The sequence below is a fragment of the Sus scrofa genome, chromosome 17 (assembly GCF_054392235.1).
Source record: "Sus scrofa isolate SSC_HxYL_T2T_F1_AM1 chromosome 17, Sscrofa_HxYL_maternal_Yorkshire_Landrace_v2.0, whole genome shotgun sequence".
Classification (NCBI taxonomy): Eukaryota; Metazoa; Chordata; class Mammalia; order Artiodactyla; family Suidae; genus Sus; species Sus scrofa.
Genome location: NC_139399.1, coordinates 35,534,175 through 35,561,946, shown reverse-complemented (window position 1 = coordinate 35,561,946; position 27,772 = coordinate 35,534,175). Strand labels below are relative to the sequence as shown.

The 27,772-nt window shown below is 45.4% G+C and overlaps 1 protein-coding gene across 9 annotated transcripts in view; it reads right to left on the bottom strand.

Moving 5' to 3' along the window:
- Positions 1-27,772, bottom strand: part of CFAP61 (cilia and flagella associated protein 61) — a 292,210-nt gene that overhangs the window by 145,787 nt on the left and 118,651 nt on the right. The window lies entirely within an intron of this gene.

The window sequence follows — 27,772 nt, the reverse complement described above, 5'->3', positions numbered from 1 at the left end:
CTGTAGTAGGAGGAAACTGAAGGTCACAGCATGTGGATGTGAAGCCTGAAATAATACAGTCATCATGCCACCAAGAGGAAAATCATTCTGGGTTGAAGCCCCAAGAGAATCACAAGGGAATAGAACAGGAGTTCCTTTCAAACCCTACCTGAAGCCCATGCTACCTCTGGACTCTTCAGTTACATGTGCAATAGCTATCAGTCCGCTATTCCCAAAACAGCGCTGCATAACAAACCCAAAATGCATTGGGTTAAAAAATACCCTCTATTCTCAGTCATGTAACTCTGAATCAACTGGAATAAGGCTGATGTAAGCAGGATTCAGCTGGGTCTGGCTCCACCCAGATTCCAGATTGGCTCACATCTCTCATCTTTTTTGATGAGACAGAGCTAGGGCTGTTCTCATGGCAACGCAAAAGTGCAAGAAGAATAAGTGAGACTGAGCAATACTTCCTTGGCCTGGTCAAAGCAAATCACATGGCTGAGCCCAACACCAATGAGGTGGGGAAGCAGAAGTCCCTGTAGCAGGAGGAAACTCACTGTCACACAACAAGGGCAATGCTCAGGGAGGGAGGGATAGCTGGGGAGAAAGACCCAGCCTACTGTATTTCCTTGATTGCTTAGGCCCATTTGTTTCTTTTATATGCATCTAAAACCTTCCTAAACCTAGAGACTTCCTAAATGACAATAATGAATGTATTGTTTGGGCAAAAGGGTATCTGTTCCTCAAATGAGCTCTGATCTGCCACATGAGAATTTCCCAGGACAGGCCAATGAAGAATTCTGCAGGAAAACTAGGTAATACCAGTAAATGTGGACGCCCCTGTGTACTGTGTTTCGACTACTTTCCAAGACAAGCCTGGTAGCAGCAGACGGGGTCGGGTGATTTAGAGTGAGGAAGGGAGGCAGCACCCATGGGGGTGTGATGGCATCTAATCACAGGTCTAATGAACAGACTTAAGAAGTAAGCATCCTAGCAGGTGAGAACCCAAGATTCCTCCCATCAGAGTTATGTCAGACATTCCCCTCTGCTCTCCAGAAGCACACACTAACATCAAAGCATGGGCAGTAAGGAAATGCCTTGGTAGAGAAATATACCCCATTTCTGAAACAGCTCCTGAGTCAATGATACAAAGGCGGCTGGGGAACAGAACAGAATGGCTTTTGTTTCCCACACAATAGCTTTAACACCAACAGCTGCCAGGCCTCAGAAATCACCTTCTCAGCCTCTGAGGACACCAAGTGGCCTCGGGTGTCAAGAGTCTGCAACAGTACCAAGGATGGCAGGTGTCTCAGGAGAAAGAGCAGACACCACAGTGATTTGCAAGAAACCCAATTTTGTGCCCAGGCTTTCATTAAAATCATATTCATCGTCAGGTATGAAGAGGTGACTTGAAAAGACCACATTTTCCTTTTGTCAGGATAGAGGGTTTTTAAATACCTTGAAAAAAATTCGTTCCAGCCTGGAAATGTCTTGCAGTGACACGTGCAAATGAAGACGGTTTCTGCTGCTTTACAAAGGGTCTGTTTTGCCCACAAGCTGAAGTTCAAGGCATTTTGGGAAGAAACAATGTGTCCTTCCTTTATATTCCTTCAAACTACAGGTTTTCATAGTAAAGAAAAACAGATACAGAAGAACCTCTGAGCCAAGCCAGCCTTTCCTTCTCTTGATCTGAACATCTACCAAAAATGTCTCATGCACTGGAAATCTTGTTTGAGACTATTTTTTTTTTTTTTTTTTGAGCATGCCAATGGAAGTTCTTGGGCCAGGGACCAAACCCAAGCCATAGCAGCAACCTGAGCTGCTGCAATGACACGCCACATCCTTAACTTGCTGTGCCAAAAAGGAACTCCAATTTTTTTCTTTTTACTTCTTAATAGTAAAGTAAAAGTAAAATTCATATCTACTGATTCATATTTTATAGACAGAAATTAAATAATGCCTTATAACGCTAAATTACCAAAGATGAAACAGAGGCGTCTCTGAAAGCTACTTAACTACATATCATCATACCAATGACGACATGGGGGAGAAATCAGATTCTTATCCCCACATCTTTTTGAGTTATTTATGATCTATTTTTCTAATGACACTAAGTTAGCATTTTTAAACAAAGGGATGATTTTAAATATAGAGATCAACAGGTTCCCCAGCAAAAAGGAATAAACCATATTTCACCTACAAGCTGATCTTTTAGGGTTGAATGTTCCCTAAAACTGGCTATAACTCTCATGATGAGTTTAAAACACAAGGCTTAAGGTCCATCCGTTAGTTGGGAGAAGAAAGAAAGATAAAATGAGATTCCCTGTTCAGAAATTCTAGAGCTGGGCTTGAGCGGGGAGAGAGGAAGTACGGAGGATTCAGAGGGAAATGTCAATGAAGGTCAGGTGGGGGGGGGAATGTTGAGATGGGAAAACAGGGAATAGAAATGAGGACATTTAAGTTCTAGCTTATTTACCTGTAATTTCCTATGAGCTTCGGAAACAGAATGCCTTGTACACCTAAGTGAGCCATGGCGGGTTTGGTCCCATTATTAATTCACCTGGTTTATCTGCTGCCCTCTACCTAGACTGTCTTGCTTCCTGAGCTCAGGAACTACACCTTTGTTTTCTGAAACATTTGTCTAGTTGTAGTTTAATCTGGACATTTTTGGACATTTAATAAATGGTGAAAGAACAGAGAGGCTGACTTCTTTGCATTTCATGAGCCCTTCTTACAAGGTGTTGGCCTAATTTCTACTGATTCCAATTATTTCCCTTGGTTCTTTTCCAGTTCTTTTGATGACCAAACAACCAGATTGGATATAATTAGATCTACTTAGGATTAAATTTGATCTTTTTAGTAAAAAAAAAAAAAAATGATACTGCTCTATATGCTCAAGTGAGTTTATGCTGTGATTCACATACATTTATTAAGAGACCTTAAATACCTAGTTTTGAGTTTTACGCATGTTTGTTAACTCTTCTGTGTATACAGAAAATTGGTCAAAATTTAATTTTATCTGATATACACAGACCCAAGTTCTGTGTCTCCACATCTGATTGACTCTCGCTTATGCATTTAGAATAAGTTAGAATGACAGAAAAAGCATTATTGAAACTCAATTTCAATAACAGATCCCAAATCAGAAGTTACTCAAATTTCAAATGGGCCATTAAACGGGAAAGCAGTCAAAATAAATACAAATGATGCTATATAATAAACCCAATTTGTACTAAAAGGGTTCATGACAACATCCACAGTGAATTTTTTCTAATGGTACCATTTCATTTGGGGGGGTTGTGTTCAACCTCCAGGATCACTGGACCGGGCATCATTTGCCTGGCAGCAAGGTGTGGGCTTGTTTTCTTAATTCTGCTATGGGTTGAAATTCTGAGCCTCTTTTCCTTAAATATCAGCTTCCTCAGGTGTAAAATGGAAGTAAATTACACAAACCTCTGCCTTCCACAGCAGGCAAACATGGGAACTATTCATTAAAAAACATCTACAAATACTTGGAGCTTTTCAGGCGAAGATGTTACACCGGGTAAAATTGCCCAGCCTCTCTCCCATCGGCAATATGAAAGGCAAATCTTCGAAAAACACATTTTAAAAGGCCGAAACAAGGAGCTCCATTTTCAGCTCCACACCCATGTGTATATATTTTTTTTCTTACAGAAAGCTTCCAAAGACTTCAAAGGGAGCTCTCTCCGTGCAAGGAAATGGAAGATGGGGAGATTCAAAGCCATTAGGAATAGAATTTCTGAAATTCTTAATAAGCCTGTTTTTGCTTTATAAATGTAATTTTGCTCCCCTTATGCTCTGCCATTCTCTCCTCTTTTTGAGTAGCCCCCTTTCCCCAATTTGATCAAAACAAATAATGACAGGTTGACAGTGCTAGTGTCAGTGTCAGAGTTCAAAGTTAACAAATTGACCTCTTTGGGGCAAAGTATTGCAGTATTTACCCAATAAATAAGGGGTCAGGAGAGAGAGACCCATAAATAGGAGCCAATAGGTTGGAAGGCGCTTCCACAGGTACACAATACAATTTTGAAAAGTCTTTCTGAGAAAGTCATTAAAAGGGCTCAAAAGTAGGACAGGAACATCACCTCTGTCACAGCAGGGCATGAGAAGGCTGTCAGGGCAATGCCATGGTTTTGAGCCTCCTTTTATAAAGGATGCTCTTACTTTCTTTTTTGTTAGAGAGAGAGGAGCTCCTAACACTTCTTGCAGCTCCAGCACTTAGCCAAAACGCACACTGTTGTGTTTCTGGCATCTGCTGAGAGCAAGGGTGACCCAAGGCTTTAGTGACTTGCTTTCCTATGGCAGGAAGAGCATACGCAAAACCCTACAACATGGGACAAAGGGTGGGCTGGGGCTACTGCAGCCCCACTAACCATTGCACCAGGCACACACAAGGCACTCAGGAAAGGCCTGGGAGGTGAATGTGGCACTAATCTGGACCCTGCAAAATTATTAGAAGTCCTACGCATGAAGAATTCTGATTTCTTTAAAGAACTATGTCTTCAATTCCTTTACATTCTTTCCATTATCTCAGGCATCCCTGGAAGCTGGGATCCTAGTTAAGAAAGAGGGTTCCAATGGAGTTCCCGTCGTGGCGCAATGGTTAACGAATCCGACTAGGAACCATGAGGTTGCGGGTTCGGTCCCTGCCCTTGCTCAGTGGGTTAACGATCTGGCGTTGCTGTGAGCTGTGGTGTAGGTTGCAGACGCGGCTCGGATCCTGCGTTGCTGTGGCTCTGGCGTAGGCCAGTGGCTACAGCTCCGATTCAACCCCTAGCCTGGGAACCTCCATATGCCGTGGGAGCGGCCCAAAGAAATAGCAAAAAAAGAAAGAGGGTTCCTGTTTCAGTTAGGGAAAACACAGCTTAAACAGAAAACAGTAGCTTTTGCAAGATAGCAGATAACTTCTCTCTTACACAAGAGAAATAGGGAAATACATCATCCAGGGCTATTAAGGCAGTGCCATTAGCTTATAAGCTTATAAAAGAGCCAGACTTCCACCTGCCTAAATCCCCATCCTAGTGCATGGCTTCCATCCTCAAAGATGGCCCAGGATGGCTGCTGGAGATCCAGACATCTTGTCCTCATTCCAGGCAGCAGGAAGGAGAAGGCAGGAAATTAAAAAAGGGCCTTCTTTCCAGTAAGCCACTCCCTTTGAGCAGCCTTTTCAGAATTCCCATTCCAACGACTTCTACTTCCATCTCTGTGGCCAGAATTTGTTATATGGTTATGGCAGTTGCAGGGGAGGCTGGGAAACACCTTCTCAGAGTTGAATAAAATTAAGATCCCTTGAATTGCTGCCTTGAATAAAATTAAGATCCCATTACCAAAGCTAAAGGGAGGAATGGATATTGGGAGCAACTCAATGGTCTTTGCTATAGTTCCTTAAGCCTTTATCATTCAACGAGTACATTTCTTTAACTTTCATTTTTCTTATATTTTTCTTATCAACTCCATCTGTCCCAACCCCTCCTACCTCCATTTTCCCCACCTATTATCATTTTAAATGTTTTTAAAGGTTCAAATTATTGCCACAGTCACTGGCAATCATTCTTACACATTTACATCTGGCAGGAGGGGGAGGTGTTTTGGAAGTTGAGTGACTTTACTGGATTTTGTCGCTTCTAGGAGATACATTTTTTCAACATAAGTTAAGCATCCCTGAAATCGGCCTAGTGGTCAATGTCACCTTAGCCATTGAGATCAGCCAAACAGGAGCAGTAGTTACTCTTCCCTGGGTGCCAGTGACTTGGTCATGGCTGTTCACTGCCATCATTTCTGGAGAGTCATGTGCATTATGTGACAACAAGTGTTGAGTTTAACTGCTGCTGACAACGCCTTCAAAAAGATTACAGCATGATTTGGCATCGAAATGAACACTTATTGTGTTCCCATGAAGGCTCGAAAACCGAGCGGCAGGGTGTGAATTTGATATTGGTGAAGCAAATATTAATCATTGGAGGAATGGCTATAATTCCATATTTTCTTGCAATGCAACAATCGAGTGCTTTACAGGAACAAATCAAGGAGGAGAGATACCTACAAGTAGATGAAGCTGTGTCACATTTTGCTACCGAGACACACGCAAAAGTTTTTTTCCCATCACGCAGCAAACAACGCAATTGAAGGGAACGTAAATTGGCTCTCCTCTCTGAATAGACGAAAGAAATTTCAAAGCAGTAAGACTTCTGTGACTGAATCATATTCTGTGCAGGACTCTCATTAAGACACTATCACCGTTTAATTGGCCATGTTTTTTTTTTTTCTTAAATAGTACATAAAGGTACATCTTCTAATAATGGCCTCTTAGATTTGATAAAGGTGATTAAATTCACTTGTTTTTAATTAAATAACAGCCTGAACAAGTAGCTTATATAGTCACTGAAACCAGGACTGCTTTGATGCAACTCTCGGGCACTGGCAAGGGAGAGGCACTGTTGGCTTTCCAGAGACACACAGGCTCACTGATCCCCAATGTGGAGATGCTGGCACATGCAACAGGATAACCTCATGTGGCCCCAAGTCCTCCCTTCCCGCTGCGAGTATTGCCCAGTGTTTAAAAATGTCCTCTGCGCCTCTGTGTCATACCTGGCAAATCCTGTCTGTCAGGGTTCAGCTACCTGGCACTTCAGGTACCACCTTCAATACACAAACTGGAGGTGAGCAGACAGCGATGCAAAGCCATAGCAGGGAAACAGTTTGCAGAATCAAAAGCATTGCTCTAAAAGCACAGACTACTCCTACAGTGTTTTTAAGTCTCTTGAAAAAAAATCATTGACTTAACATCTAGCTGCCTAACCCTTCTCAGCTTCTATATCCCCATGAAAGACTCACTTGTAATGGAATAAAAGGAAGGCGTGGCCTCAAAGGTTGAGAAAACACTCAAATTCAAAAGCCGTGGAAGGCATTCTTCCTGTTAAATAATGCCCTTCTGAAACAATGGCATTTTTCTAGTTACCTGAGGACAAAAATAGTCCTCCATACATTGAATACAAAACATATATGTATATGTTTATAACATGGAATTTGAATGTCTTCATAATAAAGCAAGGCATTAGAGAAATTTATGAAATGATTGATGATAAGTTTATTTTCTTGGGATTTTTGTCAAGTGTATTGTCAGTTGTTTTCACTTCCTTAAAAAAAAAAAGACAGTTTATGGAGAATGTGTGAGGTATCATTTGTCTGAACATTATTTGATTAAAGAGGACTTCAGGCCATCCCTCTCTGGAATTCCATCCCATGTCTGGGACATATGGTCTATCAAGGATTCATGAGAAGTTGGTATTTAGCCATAGGCTTTAAAATAGTTTGCATTTAATAAGACAGAAGTAGACTAGAATTTGTCCTTATTCCTATAGAAGCAAATTACAAATATGTAGCAAAATGTTTCTGTGGCATAGAGTCATTTCCTCAGTGAAACAACTCTGGGAAGAAATGTTTGTACAAAATCAACACTCTAGCAACAAAGCCAGTCTGACCTGTTGGTGGAGAAGGCAGTGGGAAAGGTGGAGTTATTGTGAGGGCACTGGGGTAATCCATTCAGAAACCTGATGCCTGAAATTCTCCCATCAAAACTTTAACATAGAGCTTAATCCAATACTTGCAATTCAACAAATACATACTGTGCATTTACTATGTGCCAAGCACTGGCCTAGGTGCTGAGGTGAGAATGAGGCATGGATCCTGTCTTTAAGGAATTCTCATTAGGTCAGGAGACAGACATGTAAACAAATAAAACGCAGCATGAGTGATAAAGGCAGTGTATCAGCAAGCTATGGCTGTGTAACAAACCAGTCCAAGACTGAGTAGATTAAAAGAACAGGCATTCATTGAACTCATGATGGCAGGGGAGTGAGGAAGTTCTTCTTGGAGAAAGTGACAGCTGAGCTGGATTTAGAAGGACCATTCCCAGGTAGACAAGAAAGAGAACAACTTTCTGAGTGTCAGGGAAAAGCCAGTGCAAGGGTCTGGAAAGGTGACCATCCCACTGAAAAATAGATTTGTCTCTCCACGTGCACTTTCAGATGATGTCCTGAGAAGGCAGAGTAGTCCCGCCTGGGCCACATGGGAAGCAAACATAGACAGGACATGTGGGGAGGAGCAGGGTCAGGCAAGACCCTGGGCGCCTCTGGGCACAAAGTATGATGGGAACTTTCTGTTCTCCTGGGAACAGGCTGTTTGCTCAGAGCACCAATTCACAGATATAACTTTTCAATCTGCCTGTCTCCCTACCATCTCTCGACTTTTACTCCTAGATCTTTTCAACACACACTTGCACGTCCTGTAAGCAAGGTATAAGGCATGACTCTGAGTTTAATTTCTAGGCTGTGTGAGTTCCCATCATGGCACAGTGGAAATGAATCTGACTAGGAACCATGAGGCAGGTTCTATCCCTGGCCTCGCTCAGTGGGTTAAGACTCTGGCGTTGCTGTGAGCTGTGGTGTAGGTTGCAGACTTGGCTTGGGTCTGGTGTTTCTGTCTCTTTGGTGTAGGCTGGCAGCTGTAGCTCCAATTGGACCCCTAGCCTGGGAACCTTCGCATGCCACGGGTACGATCCTAAAAAAAAAAAAAAAAAAAAAAAAAAAAGACAAAAAAATTTCTAGGCTGTGCCTTCACACACATTTTGTCTTTTAATCAGGCTTGTTACTTCCACTGACATCCAACTGTATCTCAGAGCTGGACTGAGGAAATTAAGCATACCTCTTTCATCTCGATGCAAACAATGGTTTTGTAGCCTCTTTCGCATGACTTTACATTTCTGCACACCGAAAGGTTGGCTCGGCTTTTGTGACAGCAACATCAATGACTGTTTTGAAAGAATAAGCCTTTCTGAAAATTCCTATAGAGAATGCTAAGGCTGAAAACAAAGTTCAAAGGACCTTGGTTGAAATCAATGGGCCAGCCTCTTGATTCAAGGGGAGGACTTGCAGGGAGGGATAAAACAAACGCAGCTTCTTTTAAAACTGAAATTAAAAGAGAGCTTGGAAGAGAGCAAAGCAGAAACCTCAATGGGCAGGAAGCTGGGACACCATAAATGGGAGTGGCCAGCGCTGAACAAAGATAGGGATACATTTTAATAAAAGATGGAGCCTCAGAGACTAACTTCAGCCTCACAGATATTTCACATTAGATCGGAGAAAGCAAAAGCCCTGCTTCCACTGCTCAGTTTTGTGAAAAGAAGAACTTGTTGCACAGGAGAAACTGACATGGAAAATTTCTTCTTTTTTTTTTAATGACTTTCATTTTTTCCATTATAGCACTAATTCTTTCCTCATTTCTTGAGTCAATTCTCAATGACTTCGACAGCACTTTTGAGAGACACTGAGTGCATACTCTCAACAGAAACTTTGCCATAATAATAAGATAGTACGTATTTAAAATATCTGAAGTTACAAAGAAGAATGTATGTCTATATGACTGGGTCGCTTTGCTGTATAGCCGGAATTGGCACAATACTGTCAATCAACTATACTTTTTAAAAAAAGTTTAATATAAAAAATTAAAAAATAAAACACACACACACACACACACACACACGCACACACACACGCACACACAGTAATAACAATGCTGCTGCAATTAATTAGCACAAAAGGCCAAGCCATGCCTGGAGGGCCAAAAAGGGGAGCTGGCTTGCCACTCCTGTGGGAACCACCCATGGGATGGCAGGTGTCACTTGCAGGGTGTCTGAGACACCACATGTAAAACCAAGGGGGAAATGTCCCCCTTTGCTCATTCTGCTGTATATTCAAACACAAACTGAACAACACCAACAACTAAAGTCTCTCTTGGTGGGACAGAAGGGAAGAGGTTAGCGTGTGGCAGTGTCTTTACACCTGTGCACCGCTGACATCACGCCTCAGTGCAAAGGCAGGCCCAGAACTTTTCATTTCTCACACGCACGTCGGCGGTAAACAGCCCCAGCGTTCGTGTTAATGACACCATCTGGCGGCTCCCATAACTGTGTAACGTTCGGCTTCCAAACAAGATGTAATGGCAGCAACACATGAAACCCACTGACACTTACAGTAAGGAAATTTATTATCCGCCGTCGGTTTGTATAAATGTGTTTGCATGACTGCTGGGGCTATAAAATCATCACCTTTGCCAGGCAAGAGAAGGTGCAATAAATAATGGATTTTAAGCCATGCATGTACTACCAAATCATTAAACATTTATCACACAGGCACAATAGCGTCTTAAGCAACAGTTACCACGTGAAAAATTAATGCCACTTTTGAGGGTTAAATGAAAACCATTTAGTCTAAGCTTTCATGATTTTTAATATGGTTCAGTATAGACTACAAGGATTTTTTAATTTTTAGTTGAATATGGTATATGCATGTAAATAGCTCTTTTATAACCTTTTTCTCTTGAGAAACAACCAGTCTATGCTCTTTTGTTTTTTAAAAAAATGCTCCAAAATATAAACTGAAACATTTCCTGAAAAAAAAAAATCATTGTTAAAACCTTTTCAAAAGTAGACAAAATGACAAAAGAAAGGTTCACATGGCATTCTTCCCTTTCAAAACCCTTAATGGATTAGTCAGTTACGGTTGCAATTAAATCATTTTAACTTCAAATTAAGGAAACAAGTCAACAGAAAGTCAAAACCGACCAAATCCCTCGAGTAATCTAGCCACATTTGTCCCCATTACTTAGTCCTTTAAAATACTCTCCCCACAGGGTGCCCAGTAAGTAATTTTCTCTTTTCTGCTTGTTCTATGGGTATCTATGGCTTAAAACAAACCACGGAAATAAAAATTGAGAAAACAGATAGATTGGGGGGTGGCTACTGGCTTTACGGAGAACTCATCAAACAACACCCTTGGATTCAAAGGAACAGAGAGAGACATAGGTGGGAACAAGTTATTTGTTTTCTTCTGGACTCGGGACAATGAGGGTGGGGACCTGTAGCTGTCCTTACACAAGCCTCCCCAAGGGAGGTCACCAGCCAACCCAGCCTGGACCAGGCTCTGTCCCCAGGTGCCCTGGGGAGGATGGACTCTTGAAACAACACCATCTCAACAGGTAAAGGGGTCAGTTAGCAAGAGGAAGCAGAGGAAGCATGATTTTTACTGAGAGGCATGGCTAAAACAAAACAAAACAAAAACAAAAACCAAACCAAACCAAACCATACCAAAACCTTGTAGGCAGAAGTCAAGAAGTGACCAAACTAGAGATTTCTAGCTCCAGATGCAAATCAGGTTTAACCTCTTGGGGAGAGCTGTTCTGTGGTTTTAGGGACCTGTGACACTGATTCCCCTCCCAGCATCCCCTGCTGCTGCACCCCTGGGACAGGAAGCAGGGGAGGGTTCTCTGGAAGATGCATCCCCTTAAGAGGGGATGATGGGTGCAGAAGTCAGGGGGGCATCGTAGGAGCCCTGTCCACCCCCCAATCAGCAGGAGGACATGTCAGAATGCCAACACCTTAGCTCCAGGGCTGCCCATCACCTCAATGGCTCGAGGCACCGCCCCTCTGTGTGCCTCAGGATGGAAACCCCAGGTTCTGCCTGTGAAGGTGGCTTCCTTGCTTCTCAGGGAGAACCCTCCATCCATGGGGAACATCAGAGCCCGGCCTGGGCAGACAGAGGGGCTGGGGGCCACTTGCCATTTGGGGAGACGCCTGCCATGAGCGAGCAGCCCGATTTCCACCCACATGCCCAGGCGTCTTCAGAACCAGGCTGGCGATGAACCCAGTGGGACCCTGCGGAAGTGGACGCCTTCCCCTGGGACTCGTCCTGCCACAACAGAACATGCATGGCTTGAAACTTAACGTTCAAACAAAAGCACCAAGTGGGGGATCCTTCCACAGCAGTTCTTCTACCCAGTATCCCATGAAAGCACCACACACTGGCCCTGTCCTTCCATCTGTCACTAATTAATTTAGATACTAATTTGCTAGCATTCTAGCTGTTATAAGGCATGTTCTGGAAATGGCTATCAGGGCTCTCACAGGGGCAATGGATGGATGAAAAACACCAAGAAAGACTTGCTCTTGTCTTTCCAAGTAGGGTAGGAGCCCCTTGTACTTGATTGACAGCTCTGCCTGTGTGTGTGTGTGTGTGTGTGTGTGAGAGAGAGAGAGAGAGAGACAGACAGACAGACAGACAGACAGACAGACTGACACAGAGACAGAGACAGAGAAGAGAGAGACAGACAGAGAGCATGCAGCACGGCAAAAACAGCTCTCCTGAGGGTGTGGTGCAGTCTAACAGCCTGAGGGCAACTGTGAAATGAAAAAAAAACAAAAACAAACAAAAAAAAACAATGGAGAAAGAGAAACAAAAAGCAATTCAACAGATGCATGTCATTTTTACTCTTCAGTGAGGATCGGTTTTTCTTGTTAATTATATCACCTATTCTTTCCTTATATTGATAATTACATAATTACATGAAACAGATGGGTGACAGAATGCACCCAGATGGTGAGAACGTAAACAGGCTTACCAATTGCTTATTCTTGAGCATATTATAAAGAATTATTTAATAATACATAGATTTCTATACTCTACACATCTGTTAAATAGAGCCTTCAAAATAGCAGTTACTTTGTCACTTTTTTTCTTGCAGGGATACAACTCCCTCCTCGGAATTTGTGGGAGGCCAACAGCCATCTAGGTAAAATATTTAACCGTTTCCAAACATTTGGATACATGAAATTCTAGACTCTTATCTGAGTCCATGGGTTTCCCCCATGCCTTTTAAAAACAGAAATATTCTTTTTAAGGGGAATTACAATCTCACATAGTTCTAGTTCTGCTTTGAGCAAGCTATGGAAGATTGAAAAGAAGCAGGGGTGGGGGGCTGTTTTAAGGACATAGTTTCAAATGTTTCAATGGCATCTGATGGGCTTTTTGCATGAAATTCTTTTAAAATAACCATGAACTGAAAGTCAAAACATCAGGGCTGTGCGGCTGGGCCTGTGCCGGGGAGGGTGGGCTCAGGGACAGGCTGCACTCCTGGCGGGTGTGAAGGACGATGTGAAACCTTCCTGGTCCCCATGCTGCCCTCTGCCATTAGATCAGGCCTCGGCATAAATGACCCTCACGTAGTCTTTCTCATCACCTCCCCCTGTCCTCCATCCCCTCCTGACACACAGCATCCTTGTCCGCCTGTCCGTTGTCAGCCTCTCCACTTGACCACAGAGGCCAGGGCTGCAGGGATCTGTCCACTTTCTTACTGCTGTGGCCCCAGTGTCCAGAATGGGCCCACCACGTGGCTGGCATGTGATAAGCATTGATGGAACAAATGACATGAATTAATTCTCCACCTCCACGCTTCCTAACCAGCCATGCAGAACAGCCCCCAGGCCCATAGCTTAGACAGAACCTTTGCAGAGCAGCCTGTCCACGCAGGGGCAGGGAGCCACCCCAGGAAAGGTGGATCCGAACCATGGTCTGCATCAGAGTCGTGAGCAAAGAATAGACCACCTGGACCAAGGAGGTGGTGGGGTGGAGAAGCAGGCTCAGGCCCTGCGTGGCTCTTAGGGGGAACCTGGGACAGAGAGGCAGGTCAAGAACAGAACCCCAGAACTGGGCTATCGTCACCCATTGTGCTCTTGGAGTTGACTATGCACAGTCATACTTGGAATTCAGGGACTTCTCCGGCACCATTTTCGCTTTTTGTTGTTATTTTCTACAGCATAGGGAAGTCCCCAGGCCAGGGATTGAATCTGAGCTGCAGCTGCACCAATTCCAGATCCTTTAACCTATTGCACCAGTGCCAGGGATCGAACCTGTGCCTCCGCAGCAACCTGAGCCACTGCAGTCAGATTCTTAACCCACTACACTACAGGGGGAACTCCTCTGGCACCATTTTTGGATGGTGACTGTGTGTTGTGTGTGTGTTTTGTGTGTGTGTGTGTGGGGGGGTGCTGGTTGTTTCATAAGAAGCGATTGAGAAGACTTGGCTTTGAAACCTGTGTGTTTACCAATAAGAGTTTCTAGACCATCATTGGTTGTGGGGATTAAATAAACTAACTCTTAAAAAGAATGTAAAATAGTGTCTTTTATATATAACACTGGACAAATGTTAACTATTATTAATATTTCTTCTGACTTGACTTGGTTGTTCTTTCTTTTATCATATTTGTTTTATTTTGAAAAGAAATATAATGAGACTAATTGAAACAGTCTCATTCAATTACACAGTGCTTTGTTGTTTTATTTTGCAAAGAAAACAATATTCGGAAAAAAATTTAATTCCCTCTAACACTAGCACTAAACACAGCTAGTTTTGTTTGTATATATTTCCTTCCTGCTTTTGTCCTATGCATGCATATTTCCACAGAGTTGAAATAAACCCATAGTTAAATAACACACACACATACACACACACACATACACACACACACACACACACATATGCATTTGATTACTCAGGGCCTAGAGATTCTTTTGGAATCTGGACTGCATGGGCTCTCTTCTTCCATCTGCTCTCCAGCGGAGGCAGGTCCCCAGAGGGCAGGCCAGCTGAGGAGAGGCCAGGTCGCTCAGGTTCCACCTCTCCTGGTACTCAAGGGAAGCCAGGTGTCAGCGTGGCTGTCCTGAGTGGAGCCAAGGGTTCGGGGGCTCCAGGTGGCTGTGTGAAGAGCAGCCAGCCAGATGTCCCCACCAGGAGTCAATCAGGAGCCCCCCACCAGAGGACAAGGGGGCACAGAGCCAAGGGCGTGGGCAGGTCTGAGCCCAGCCACCCAAATCCCCACAGCCGCTGGCCTTGGCTCCTGCCTTTAGGGGGAATTAGATCGCCTGGTGTGTATCTATCCATCTGTGTGTCTGCCCACCAATACAGAGTGACCTTAGACCCAAGGTGTGGGGAGGGAGGCTGTCCAGTGACAAGTTAAAGTCACTGTCAATTGTACACAATTCACTCTCAGACCAGCTCTGTGACAGGTTCACACTGTACCCTGTGAAAGATAATCATATTTGGCACAACTGGTTTTTTTTTTTTTTTTTTTTGGTCTTTTTAGGGCTGGCACTTGTGGCATATGGAGGTTCCCAGGCTAGGGGTAGAATTGGAGCTTCAGCTGCCAGGCTACACCACAGCCACAGCAATGCCGGATCTGAGCGGCATCTGCGACCTACACCACAGCTCACAGCAATGCCCTATCCTTAACCCACTGGGTGAGGCCAGGGATCAAACCCTCATCCTCATGGACACTATGTTGGGTTCTTAACCTGCTGAGCCACAATGGGAACTCCTTGGTGTTTTTTAAAATCAACAACCACCCCTGGTTTTCCAGAGGTGCCCATAGGGAGGACTGCCCCATGATGGTGAAATCGGGGGCACTTCTGGCCAGCGGAACCTCACTGTGGTGATCAGGAAGAGCCACCTAAGCCCAGCTCCCTGGAAGCTCAGCTCCTTTTGGTTAAATACATAAACTACCGTAAAACTTTGATTCTAACAACTGCCATGGTCATTTCAATGCACTGGATTATTTTTTAAAAAAACAAAACAAAACAAACAAAACCTTGGGCATTGAAGAGTGCAAAGGCAGGAGCAGCAGCACAGTCTGTAATTCATGGTTATCACCACTGTCCCCAACGCCCGGATGGCTGGAGCCACCCCACGTGGCTGAGTCATGTCTGATATCTCCAACAAACAGCCATAAAAGACCTTTATGGCTCCCACGCTACTTCCATATCTTATGGATTCTATTTTCCCCCTGTTTTAAGTAGTGCTTTTTGTTTTCTTCTTGCTTATTAAGTTGGTTACTATGGAGATTGTGACATCGGTGATTTGACTAAGCTTAATGGTCTAGAGGCAACATAAGGTGTAAATGTTTTTATTCTTCCTGAAAGAGGTTCAGCCCCAAACAGCAGCAGCAGCCTGGGGTCTGAGGGCTTCAAGCTGCTTCTCTGAAAGGGGAGAGAACACCATGGGGAGAACATACCAGGGGGAGGACACACGGGGGGGGGAACATATTGGGGGGAAGGGCATACTAGGGGGAGGACACACCAGGGGGGAGGACACACCAGGGGGAGGACACACCAGGGGGAGGGCACACCAGGGGGAGGACATGGGGGGGAGGGCATACCAGGGGAAAGACACTCCAGGGAGACGATACACCAGAGGGGAGGGCACAGCAAGCAGGAGGGCATATGGAGGGGGGAGGGCACACCAGGGGGGAGGACACATGAGGGAGGGAAGGCACACCAGGAGGTAGGGCACACCGGGGGGGAGGGTGCACCAGGAGAGAACTCTCTGGGGAAGGGCACACCAGGGGGGAGGGCACATGGCAGGGGGGAACCTAGGAGGGAGGACGCACCAGGGGAGATCTCACCAGCGGGGAGGGCACACCAGGAGGGAGGACACACCGGTGGGGAGGACACACCAGTGGGAAGGGCACACCAGGCAGGAGGAGACACGAGGGGGGAGGATACTCCAGGGGGAGGGCACATGGGGGAGGGCACACCAGCTCCCCGGGCCAGGTGGCCAGTTCGGGCAGGAAGGCCACGTTTCCAAACAACCAGCACTTCAGTTTCCAAGTCTCATTTAATCCTTTGGCTCCAATAAACGTAAATGCCACTTTCTCTTCAGATTTGGTGAGTGTGTCAATAATGATAAACCAATAGCTTTATGAAAATCACTAAAATGAGGAAGACTTTGCATCCCCCTCAGCTCGATGCAAATGTAAAAAATCTTTAGGTTCTTGTATGTTTGGGTTTTTTACCTAGTTTTTCATGTCTCCAAGAATGCATATCCTCCTTTTTCTCAAGTACAATTTATTAACAACATTTACGTATATATAAAAGCTTTCACAAAAGGACCTAAAAGTTAGACTTTTGATACTTTATGGCATGGACATCTACTGACATAAAGTCAGTTCATAATGAACAGAGCTGGGGGTTTTTTCAGCCACACCCATGGCTTATGGACGTTCCTGGGATTGTATCCAAGCCACAGCTGCAACCTGCACCACAGCTGTGGCAAAGCCTGTTCCTTAACTCACTGTTCAGGCTGGGAATCAAATCTGTGTCTCAGCAGCCACCCAAGCCACTGCAGAGACAACATCACATCCTTAACTCACTGTGCCATAGGAGCAACTCTGAGCTATATTTTTATAATTCCTCCACGGTCCAAAGGGAGTGAGCCCACGCCCCCCACCACCACTACCGCCGACCAGGGCCTTCTTGGTCTGCAGTCCGTGTGTATATTATGTTATCATCAGAGAGGCAAACTGCTTGTATTAAACAGATGCAATTCATTGCTGCCAAGTCCCTGCTGACTCATGGCCCCCAGACCATCAGGCAGCAGCAGGGCGACTCCAGCCCTCAGGCAGACACGATTTTTTGTTTCAAGGCAGAGAGCAAGTTGAGTTTCATAAGAGCCTGACTCTTGTACCAAAAGTCAGAGCTGATGCCTCAAGCAATGGATTTCAGAGCAACACATGGTGATGGCAGAGTCTGCTGTCCCAGGACGGGAGGAGAAGGAAAGTTGAAGGGACAGAGAGGGACACATGGGCCAGGCCTCTCCTTCCCCGGCTAAGGCCATACAGTGGAAGGAAAGGGTTCTGGAGAACACAGGAACAGAGGCCTGTGCTTTCCAGGGACTCCCAGCCACCTGTCCCGAGAAGGGTGGAGGTGGCTAGAGATGCAGCCGGGGCCAGAAAGAGGATGAGGCTGGTCAGGAGCTTCCTGAAGCAAAGAGTGGTGTGGGGTAGAGGAGGGAGGAACAGAGACAGAGAGACATGGAGAGATGGGGGGGCAGGAAGGCGTTGAAGCCTGACTCAAAGAGATCTCAGGGCTGTGAAGAGAAATCCCCCTCCCCCCCGGGCACCGAGGGCTGATTGGGAACCTGGAGACCAAAATGATATATAGGTTCTGAAAATGAGTGGCAGCCAGTGAGGACAGACACCACTCAAGCCCCAGATGACTGTGCTTCATGGTGCCCAGACACCCACCGGCTCCTGAGAGTGGCCCAAGAAAATAAAAGAGTGAAAATTCCTGCCCAAGAAAATAAAGGAGTTAAAATTCCTGAATGGACTCTATTAACATGTTAAATGGCTAACTTGCCAGGAACTGATGGAGAGTCCTTTTCCTCCCATTAGGTGGAATGGGGGCCCCAAACAGAGACTCCGTTAAGAGAAAAACAGAAAAAGAGAAGGCAGTTGGCCATTTGATGCCTGATAATCTGTCTGAGAAATCTACATCTCACTGTGGTACATATACACAATACAACACTACTCAGCCATAAGAAAGAACAAACTAATGCCATTTACAGCAACACGGATGGACCAAGAGGTTATCATACTGAGCAAAGTTAAGTCAGAAAGAGAAAGATAAATACTGTATGATATTACATATATGTAGAATCTAAAATATGACACATACGAACTTATTTACAAAACAGAAGAAAACATCTTTTTTAAAGATGGAAATCACAAGCTTTCATTCTCAAATTCTGAAAACTTATGCTTTTTTTTTTTTTTTTTTTGGCTTTTTAGGACCCCACCTGTGGCATATGGAACTTCTTAGGCCAGGGGCAAACTGGAGCTGAAGCTGCTGGCCTACCCTACAACCATACCACCACCAGATCCGAGCCATGTCTGTGACCTACACCACAACTCACTGCAACGCCAGATCCTCAACCCACCGAGTGAGGCCAGGGATCAAACCCACATCCTCACGGATACTAGTCGGGTTTGTTATTGTTGAGCCATGATGGAAACTCTGGAAACCTTATGAGGTTTTTGATCAAAGAGATAGTACCTTTACTTTTGACCCAGCAGAACGATTCCTCATAATTTACTGAGAGGAAGTCATGATGAACGAGCTCAAAAATAATAAGGATGTTCATAATGAGAAAGATTTGAAGAAAACACTAGGGAGTTGGTGGTGGATCGAGGGACTGGCGCCCCTATACTATGTCTGTGGGCCTTGGCCAGGCAGCTGCTTGGCCTCGGGGAAGCTGGCATCACAGAGGAAAAGTGAGGCAGAAGACAGTGGAAGCTGTATTCCACAGACTTTCCTCTTATGAAAGGTGAGAGCAGGTGGACAAGCACGGGTTAAGTGACTTTTAAGCCCTTCGTTCACTGAGGAGACACAAAAGGGTTGGAAGAATGGGTACGAGAGGATTTTTCTGGAAATTTCCTCAATGAGAACTGCTGATGTTCTGGGCCGCTCCACCCCTAGGGGGAGGGCTGGAGTGCCTCGACCTTCCCTCCAAAGTACATGAAAATGGTCTTGGAGCCTCAGAGACCCTTGAGTGAGTTCCCATGTTAGTGCACACGGTGCAGTGGTGTGTGACCTTCCTACCCCCCCCCCCCCCAATCTGCTATGGACACGATGGCCAAGCCCAGCTGCCAGGGCATCTGAAGGGGAGGTGGTGGTGCTGGCCAAGGTGCTGACCAGACAGCCTGAGCTTTTTGGGAGGTCCTCCCCATGGGGACGCCTCGAGGGGGCAAAGCTGGAGGTTGCGACGCCTGCATCAAGGGCATGCGGGTGGGAGGCTGCGTGACGGAAGAAGCTCCAAGCACACGTGTGAAAGAAGTTGGGCCCGTGGGGCCGGAGTTGCCCTCTGACAGTGTGGTAGGTCAGGTGCAGCTCTGCCTGCTCCTGCCACTGTTCTTCCCCACCCTGGCCCCAATTCCAGGACGACCAGAAATCGAGCTAAACAATAACAGGGAACAAACAGGCTTTTTCCACAGAGCTAAGTAATAAGCTAAATTCATGCTCAATAAACGGGAGGCATGGTGACTCAGAAAGAAAGGGGCCACGCCCCCTCCTTCGCCAGCTATAGGCTTCAGTGGAGGGAGAGGAGACTCTAATCTTTGGATGAAAATGGAGTTCTGATTATCGCATGAAATGAAACTGGACATTTTATTCAATTAAGACCATGTTTTCTGATGTTGAGTGACCCCCACACACAACTGCAACTAAAATTGACCAGAAGAGGAGTTCCCGTTGTGGCACAGTGGAAACGAATCCGACTAGGAATCATGAGGTTGCAGGTTCGATCCCTGGCCTCACTCAGTGGGTTAAGGATCTGGCGTTGCCGTGAGCTGAGGTGTAGGTTGCAGACAAGGCTTGGATCCCGTGTTGCTGTGGCTGTGGTGTAGGCCGGCGGCTACAGCTCTGGTTAGACCCCTAGCCTGGGAACCTCCATATGCCTCGGGTGCAGCCCTAAAAGGACAAAAGACAAAAAAAAAAAAAATTGACTAGAAGAGTCTCAGGACTTGCCCACTTTCTGCTGGGTGCAGGAGAAAACCTTGGATGTATTCCCAAGGCGGTGGACGGCAGAAATCACGGGGCTTCGTGATTACTCCGAGACCTGCTGGCTTGATATTCAGTTACCTGACTGGACCTCTCCTAACCTCAGTTTCCCCCCACCCCCCCGGGAAATGGAGCAAAATGACACACAAACTTCTGTGCATTCACGGCAAGATAATCCCCACAGGCACAGAACACAGAGCCTGGCACAGGCGACCAGGCAACCACCCAAACAACACTCTAGGATACGCATGACATGCGAGAACACCCACAACATCCTAAGTGAAAATGCCTGTTTCAAAACACTGTGGGCATATGACCTCATATTTAATTGCCTGTATGTTTTTTTTTTTTTTCACAGAAAATAATCTAGAAGGCATCAGAACATTAACAAAAGTCATCTATACAGACAGGACTGCAGATTTCATCCCTTTTCTCTTTCTGTTTTCTCCTAAAATTTTTACCATCCATATGCACTGCTTTTATAAGGACATACATTATTTTCATCAAGGGGGAAAGACATAACTTCCCTAGTCGGGCGTCTGCAGCTGTAATCATCCCCTTTGTCATTTCATATCCCCAGCTACTTTAAAATACACAAAGCAAAGCTTCCTGTTGGCCGTGCCTTTCCTCCCCGAAGGCGGATTCTGAAGAAGCCACTTAGCTGCGAAGGCCGGCTCCTGCCTGCGAGCTCAGGTCCACCCGGGAGCCCAGCTTGGCGGCCGCATCCAGAGCTCAGCAGCCGCAGCTGATGAATCCCGGGGCACTTCTGGACCTCTGCAGCATTCATTACCCTGGCTCTGCAGGAAACAGAAGGCATTTTTTCCCCCTCCTACTGGGCTGTGGCAAGAATACCGATCGGCATCCAGAAAACCCTCGGAATTTTTTTTTTTTTCCTGCTGAGAGATTTTTTTAAAAGCAATAACATTACTAGAGATGGCCTGAAGCGATGGACATGCTGGTCTGAAAACCAGAAAGTCCTCCATGTCACTCCTGGGGTCTGGACGGGCATTTCCTGTGCTGCCAGGGCTCTCAGAAATGTCCATGCAGGCCCCGGAGAGGCTGATGAGCCAGAGGGGGTGAGGCAGGGAAGATAAGGGCAGGAGAGATTTGCTTTTAGAAAAATCTCCACTTTCAAAAGACCTGCAGGTTTGGAGTTCCCGTCTTGGCTCAGTGGTTAACGAATCTGACTAGGGCTCATGAGGTTGAGGGTTCAATCCCTGGCCTCGATCAGTGGGTTAAGGATCCAGTGTTGCTGTGAGCTATGGTGTAGGTTGCAGACACAGCTCGGCTGGGAGCTGGCATTGCTGTGGCTCTGGCGTAGGCCGGCGGCTATAGCTTTGATTAGATCCCTAGCGTGGGAACCTCCATATGCCACGGGTGCGGCCCAAGAAAAGACAAAAAGACAAAAAAATAAATAATTAAAAAGAGCTGCAGGTTTGATTGGTGGTACACTGCCTGACCAGTGTGTGGCGCTCTCTCAAAGCAGTGGGAAAGCTCCACTCCTGAAACTGAAGGAACAGCCCCATTTATGGCCCATCCATGGCCTTCGATTGACCAGCAGTTCACCACTTACTGCGGGGATGCTGGGCTTGACCTGAGCACGAGAGTACAAAATGGGGCCGCACTTGAGAGGATGGTTTGGAAGTGTCTCAAAATGTTAAACATCGAGTTTCCATGTGATCCAGCACTTCTACTCCGAGGTATAACACCCAAAAGAAACGAAAACACACATCTACATGAAGACCTGTGCACAAATGTTCAGAACAGTATTCACAGCAGCCACAGAGGGGAATTGACACAAGTGTCCATCAACGGATGAATGGATAAATAAAATGTAGTATGTCCAAGCGACAGAATACTATTCAGCAATTAAACAGGAATTAAATACCGATACAAACGCCAAAATGAATGAACCTTGAAAATATCCCCAGTGAAAAAAAGACAGTCACAAAATGCCACATATTATACAATTCCATGTATGCGAAATGCCCAGAAAAGGTAAATCAATAGAAGCAGAAAGTCAATTAGTAGTTACCTAGGCTAGGGGTGGGGGTACCGGGAGTGACCACTAATGGGTTTCTTTTTGAGTGATAAAAATATTCTCAAATTAGACGATGATGGCTGCCCAACTCTGCTTTTATATTGAAAAAAAACAATAAATTGTTCAGTTTAAATAAGTGAACTGTATGGCTTCTGATTTATATCTCAGTAAAGCTGCTGGTGGAGGAGGGAGCGGATGGAAGAAGATGGAAGGGGAAGAGAGAGAGAGACTATCCTACAATATCTATCCTAGAAAATGATGATCAGATATAGGATTGATTTCTGACAATACTGAGATGCTGAGAAGTAATTTCACTGTTTACAATTTCTTATCACACCCTAAAGACCGCATTTTGCCACTCTGTCGCAGTCCAGTTTCTCAAGTGTCCAGGCTTGCCCATGGTGGGTACACCACCAGTACCCACCCTGACCACCTGTCACCTCCCAAGCAAACTTCAGTCCCTCGTCCCAGACATTTACGTGAGGACTTTCTAACAACACTGTGAAGTACACACATCCTGGAACTGAATCTTGAGAAGTGGATAATGTCACCTCCTTACAGGATTATTATTTTTTCCCACCATTTCCAGCGGACACCACTATCATTTCAAAAGGTTTGTAACAACAAGCTGGCACAAGAGAGAAAGAGGTGCAGACGGCCTGGAACAGCTATTGTCCCCAAACTGACCCCAGGGCTCTAACCTAGACCCCTACATCTGCTCCATCCCAGCCAAGCCCAGCCAAGGTCAGGCTGGCACAGGAGCAAACCCCTCAGCCAAAAGGAAAATCCAGACTGTGCTGGGGGAAAGCCAACTCTCTGTGGGTCACCCTTGGATTATATAGCAGATGCCAAAGATCTAGGAGATTCCAAAAGGTCTCTGTCAGGCCATCTTCCTTTTCTGTGGTTTGATTTTCCTACAAGAAGCCATGATATCAGTACCTGAACATTTTACAAGAGAACATATGTCGTGATTCAGGTGTTGGCATTCAACTGCGGGTTTGAAGGAGCCTTTGGACAAGTCACACGCCCTCCCTCCTGCAAGCTTGTTTTCTTATGCACATTGAGGACAATGGGAGCTGTAACTATTTACAAGTGCTGGTGTGAGGATTAAATGAGATCATTCTTGGGAAGCCTTGAGCAAGAGCTAAAGAGCTGTCAGTAATAGTAGTAGTAGTTGTTGTGTATTACTACTCTGTAACCTTTCTAAGGGGAGGAATTTGATAACAGTGAGAATAAAACAGTGATTTATGGCCTTCTCATACATACACATACATTATACAAATACTTAAGTAGATACAAGAGAATCGGAAAGAAATGATCATAGAACTTGTATTCTTTGTGTGGAAAAAAAAAGAGCACAGGAAGGAATTTATGTAAATTATTCTAAGAACGTCAGAGAAAAGGGTTCACCATAAATTGGAAATGTGTTTCCCATAGGTAGTGTAAATTGTTGGGAAGTGGCTTGAAAAAGCAAACAGGACTCACAGTGGTGATTGAAAGTGAGTTGATTTCATTTCAAGAAAATATCACCATGGGCACATTAATAATGGTCAGGGCATAAATGAGGCTGAAAAATACAGGTTTGCATTTTTTAGAAACTTCCACCAGGCAGATACTAAAAGGCAAATTTAAACACACACACACACACACACACACACACACACACACGAAAGTACAACCAAGGGAAGGCTAATGTGGGCAGTGAAAGTTTCCAAGTTTAAGGAAGGGGTTGGGAAACAATTAAGCTGGGGAAAATCTAGCAGGTGCTGGGAGAATAATGCAATTTCCTAGGGCAGCAGATGTACAAGTGAAACAGTATCCAGTAACAGTCCATCAGATGGTAATTATAGCTGGACTGGGGAAGAACAGCCGAGATGAAAGGGGCAATTCAAAGGGTAACTGAATGCCAGACAGTGACATCTTCCTGAGAGATCACATACCAGGGAAAAGCGGGCCAGCACTTAGCTCCAAGAAGGGGGGTTAAACAAACCGTCATTTTTCTTTTGTAGAAGGACAAAGGGAAAACGGAGGCTTCAAAGAATTCATCAGTCGAAATTTAAACAGACCATCACTCATAAACAACCACACACACACACAAAAATAACAGGCATTGATCATTCTGGACATATGATTCTTGAGATGACTCTGTGATCTGAAGAATGATGGATTGATTTGGTCCAAAAATTTTTGGGAAAAAAAAAAAAAAAAAGAAGAGAGAGAGATGAATTCACAGGGTAATTCTCTGAATACGCTAAGCCAAGATGGAGAACCAAAGCGATCTGAGTGGATGATGGGAAGCATCTCTTGATACCGAAGCAAGGGTGGGAGCTTTTTAAGTTCAAAGCAGATTTGCTGGTGTTTCATATCACAAGGAAAAGTCGTTTCAAATTCCAGTCTTGGAAGGGAAACCATGCTTTGGACCAAACACACTCCCTCCCAAGAGATCCTGACCCCAGTGCATCTGTTCTTTCCAAGTCCCGCTCTTGCTCTCGGGGGCCAGTCCACCCTCCCCATCCCTGCTTTAACCAGCCCAGAGAGATCCCATGTAATACTGAGAGCTGACTGTAAGCCCCCTGAGGGCAGGGACCCTGTCACAGCCACCTAGGTCCTTCTCATGTGGACTATGGTCAGAAAAATCCTCTCTTATCCGTAACACTCTACCTGTTAACTGTGGAGATGTGATGACTCTTGAGGGCCTACCTCTAATATGTGATGAGAATCACTGACATTTTTCCAAGCCCTACCTTGTCACGTAATACAGGGACGGCTGTCAAGTGATATGAACGACAGGGACGTCTCTGTGGCCGGAACACCTACCATCCAAGCCAGACAGCAGCGAGGGGGTCTCGGGGTGGGAGGGGGGCACATTTCCCTGCCACGCAGTCATGAATTTCAATCACTGCTGACTTGTGCCAGATTCAAATTGGCAACCCACCGAGATGAAACGTTTTCTATCCCATTATTCATGGCTGGAGTGTTCTGCCCTCTTGAAGCCTGGCTTCCTAGGTGAAAGTGAAGAAATGGACGGTCAGTCTGAGTTGGCTTAAATGGGATAAAAGGTATGAAAGGCCAGGGGCCAGCCAGAGCCATGTGCAGCCACGTGAGGGAGCTGAGGGTCCCGCATGAAGCTCCAGGCTCCAGGGAGGGTGAAACTTAGAGGACAAAAAGGAATTCGTTTAGTAAAACAATCACTTAACCTCACTCAGTTCAACGGCTGCTGTACTATTTGCTCTGCTCAGAAATCAATGAGCTTAGGACCCCATAGAAATTCCTTCTAAAAATTTTCCATCTGTCTCAGATAATCAGCCTAAAACACTAAATCCACCTAAAATGTTTTTTCTTTTTTTTAAATTGTGAATCATGGAATGGAGCATTTTAATGCTGGAACATCTAGGCTCTTCCCATGTGGATTATGCTCTCGATAATCCTTTGGCCAAACTTCTAAGATTTCTAGATTTTCACTAAATCTTGTTTGCTAAACCTAAATCTTTACTAAAATCTTCTCAAGAATGAGTACAGCTAGAGTTCCCCTGTGGTGCAGCAGGTTAAGGATCCTGCGTTGTCACTGCAGCAGCTCAGGTCGATGCCGTGGTGCAGGATCGTTGATACCTGGCCAGGAATTTCTGCATGCCGAGAGCAAGGCCAAGGCTGGGGGCAGGGGAGAAGGAGTACAACAAGCAGCAGTAAAGTGCTCCTTAAAAACTAAGAATTTGGGAGTTTCTGTAGTGGCGCAGTAGAAACGAATCTGACTAGGAACCATGAGGTTGCGGGTTCAATCCCTGGCCTCACGTAGTGAGTTAAGGATCTGGCGTTGCTGTGGCTGTGGTGTAGACTGGCAGCTATAGTTCCAATTCGACCCCTAGCCTGGGACCTCCAAATGCCGTGAGTGAGGCCCTAAAAAGAAAAAAACAAGTAAGAATTCATCAGTATGATAACACAGCACAGAGTGGTGGGTACCAAGCATCAGCCACATCCACATGGTAAGTGGCTGTCTTCCTGAAGTAGGGATTTAAAAATCCATTCTCTGCTATGTCTTAAAACAAGCCAGGGCCTTGGGGGAACACAGCACAGAGATGGCCACAGCAAAGGTTATTAAGTGTAAGCAATGGGAGTTCCCGTCATGGCTCAGTGGGAAGGAATCTGACTAGTATCCATGAGGAGGCAGGTTCAATCCCTGACCTCACTCACTGGATTAAGAATCCGGCATTGCTGTGAGCTGTGGTGTAAATCAAAGACATGGCTCAGATCTAGCGTTGCTGTAGCTGTGGTGTAGACCAGTGGCTGTAGCTCTGATTTGATCCCTAGCCTGGGAACCTCCATATGCTGCAGTTGCAGCCCTAAGAAGACAAAAAATAAAATTAAAAAAATAGACGGAAGCAATGATTTCAACTTGTAGCAACCTGGGAAGTTATGATAGAATTGTTTTAAATGAAACAAAACATATTCTCCAGCCTTCTCCAGACCAGGAGCTCCAGCTCACCCCAAAGTCGTTTAACTCTGTATAGTCCCAGGGGTGGGGAGGGATGGGGAGGCTCATGAGGTTCAGAAAAACTGCTCTTGGTACCCAGGGCATACCACTCAGACCCTCCCCCTGCCGCCCCAGGACCAGCTGAAGGAGCTGGAGCCATGGACTGCCACCGACGTGATGTGTGAGGGTTTCTCCTGGGCCAGCTGCATGGTCTATCCAAACTCAAAGGCATCTCAGCAGTGGTTGCAAATGGCAGCATCTCTCACGCAGAGGCTGCATCCCTCTGCTTTGCACCTGTGACCCCCTTGCCTGGAATCAGCATGGCACCATATAGCTATGACAGAAAGAGATAGAGCCACCCTCCCTGACTCTGTGCCATCTCTCGGCTCTCATCCCAAAGGGCCCATTCCCAGGATCTCCACATACCATCAGGTCCCCCCACCCCTGCCCTGGAGGCCTAGCCCCTTCAGAGATGGGCTCTGGCCCTTTCATGTCTGCAGTGGATAGGGCATGAGTGATGCTCTTGGTCCTGCTACCTAAGGACACACATGTGGTCCTGGGTGATGTGCTACGTGCCTGCTTCAAAGTGACAAGGGAGGAAGGGGAAGTGGGTGGGGATGTGGAGGAGCTTGACACTGTCAGAGATGAGTGCCCAGGACATGGGCGCTGTAGGGCGGCTCACCGTGGGGGCTGACACACAGCCCACCTGCATTCAGAAGCTTTTAGAGCAATTGGACAGAGTAATTCTGTGCCTGTTAAACCCAATAACAACATAATAGGACTTGAACTGTGTTTTTTAAAAATCTCCTCCTTTTAGGAATTCATGTTTTACAAAACTATCAGTATGAGGGATTGTACATTAAAAAAAAAAAAAAAAGACAGGGTCCCTCACTCAGACTGAATGAGAAGCCCTGCTTCACCCAATTCTCTCTACTTTTGTGTCCGCTTCACATTTTTCATAAGGAAGCACTGGGACTCTATCCAAATACAAATTCAGAACAGAAAATAAATATACATTCATTTTTTTGTTTTGCAAATATA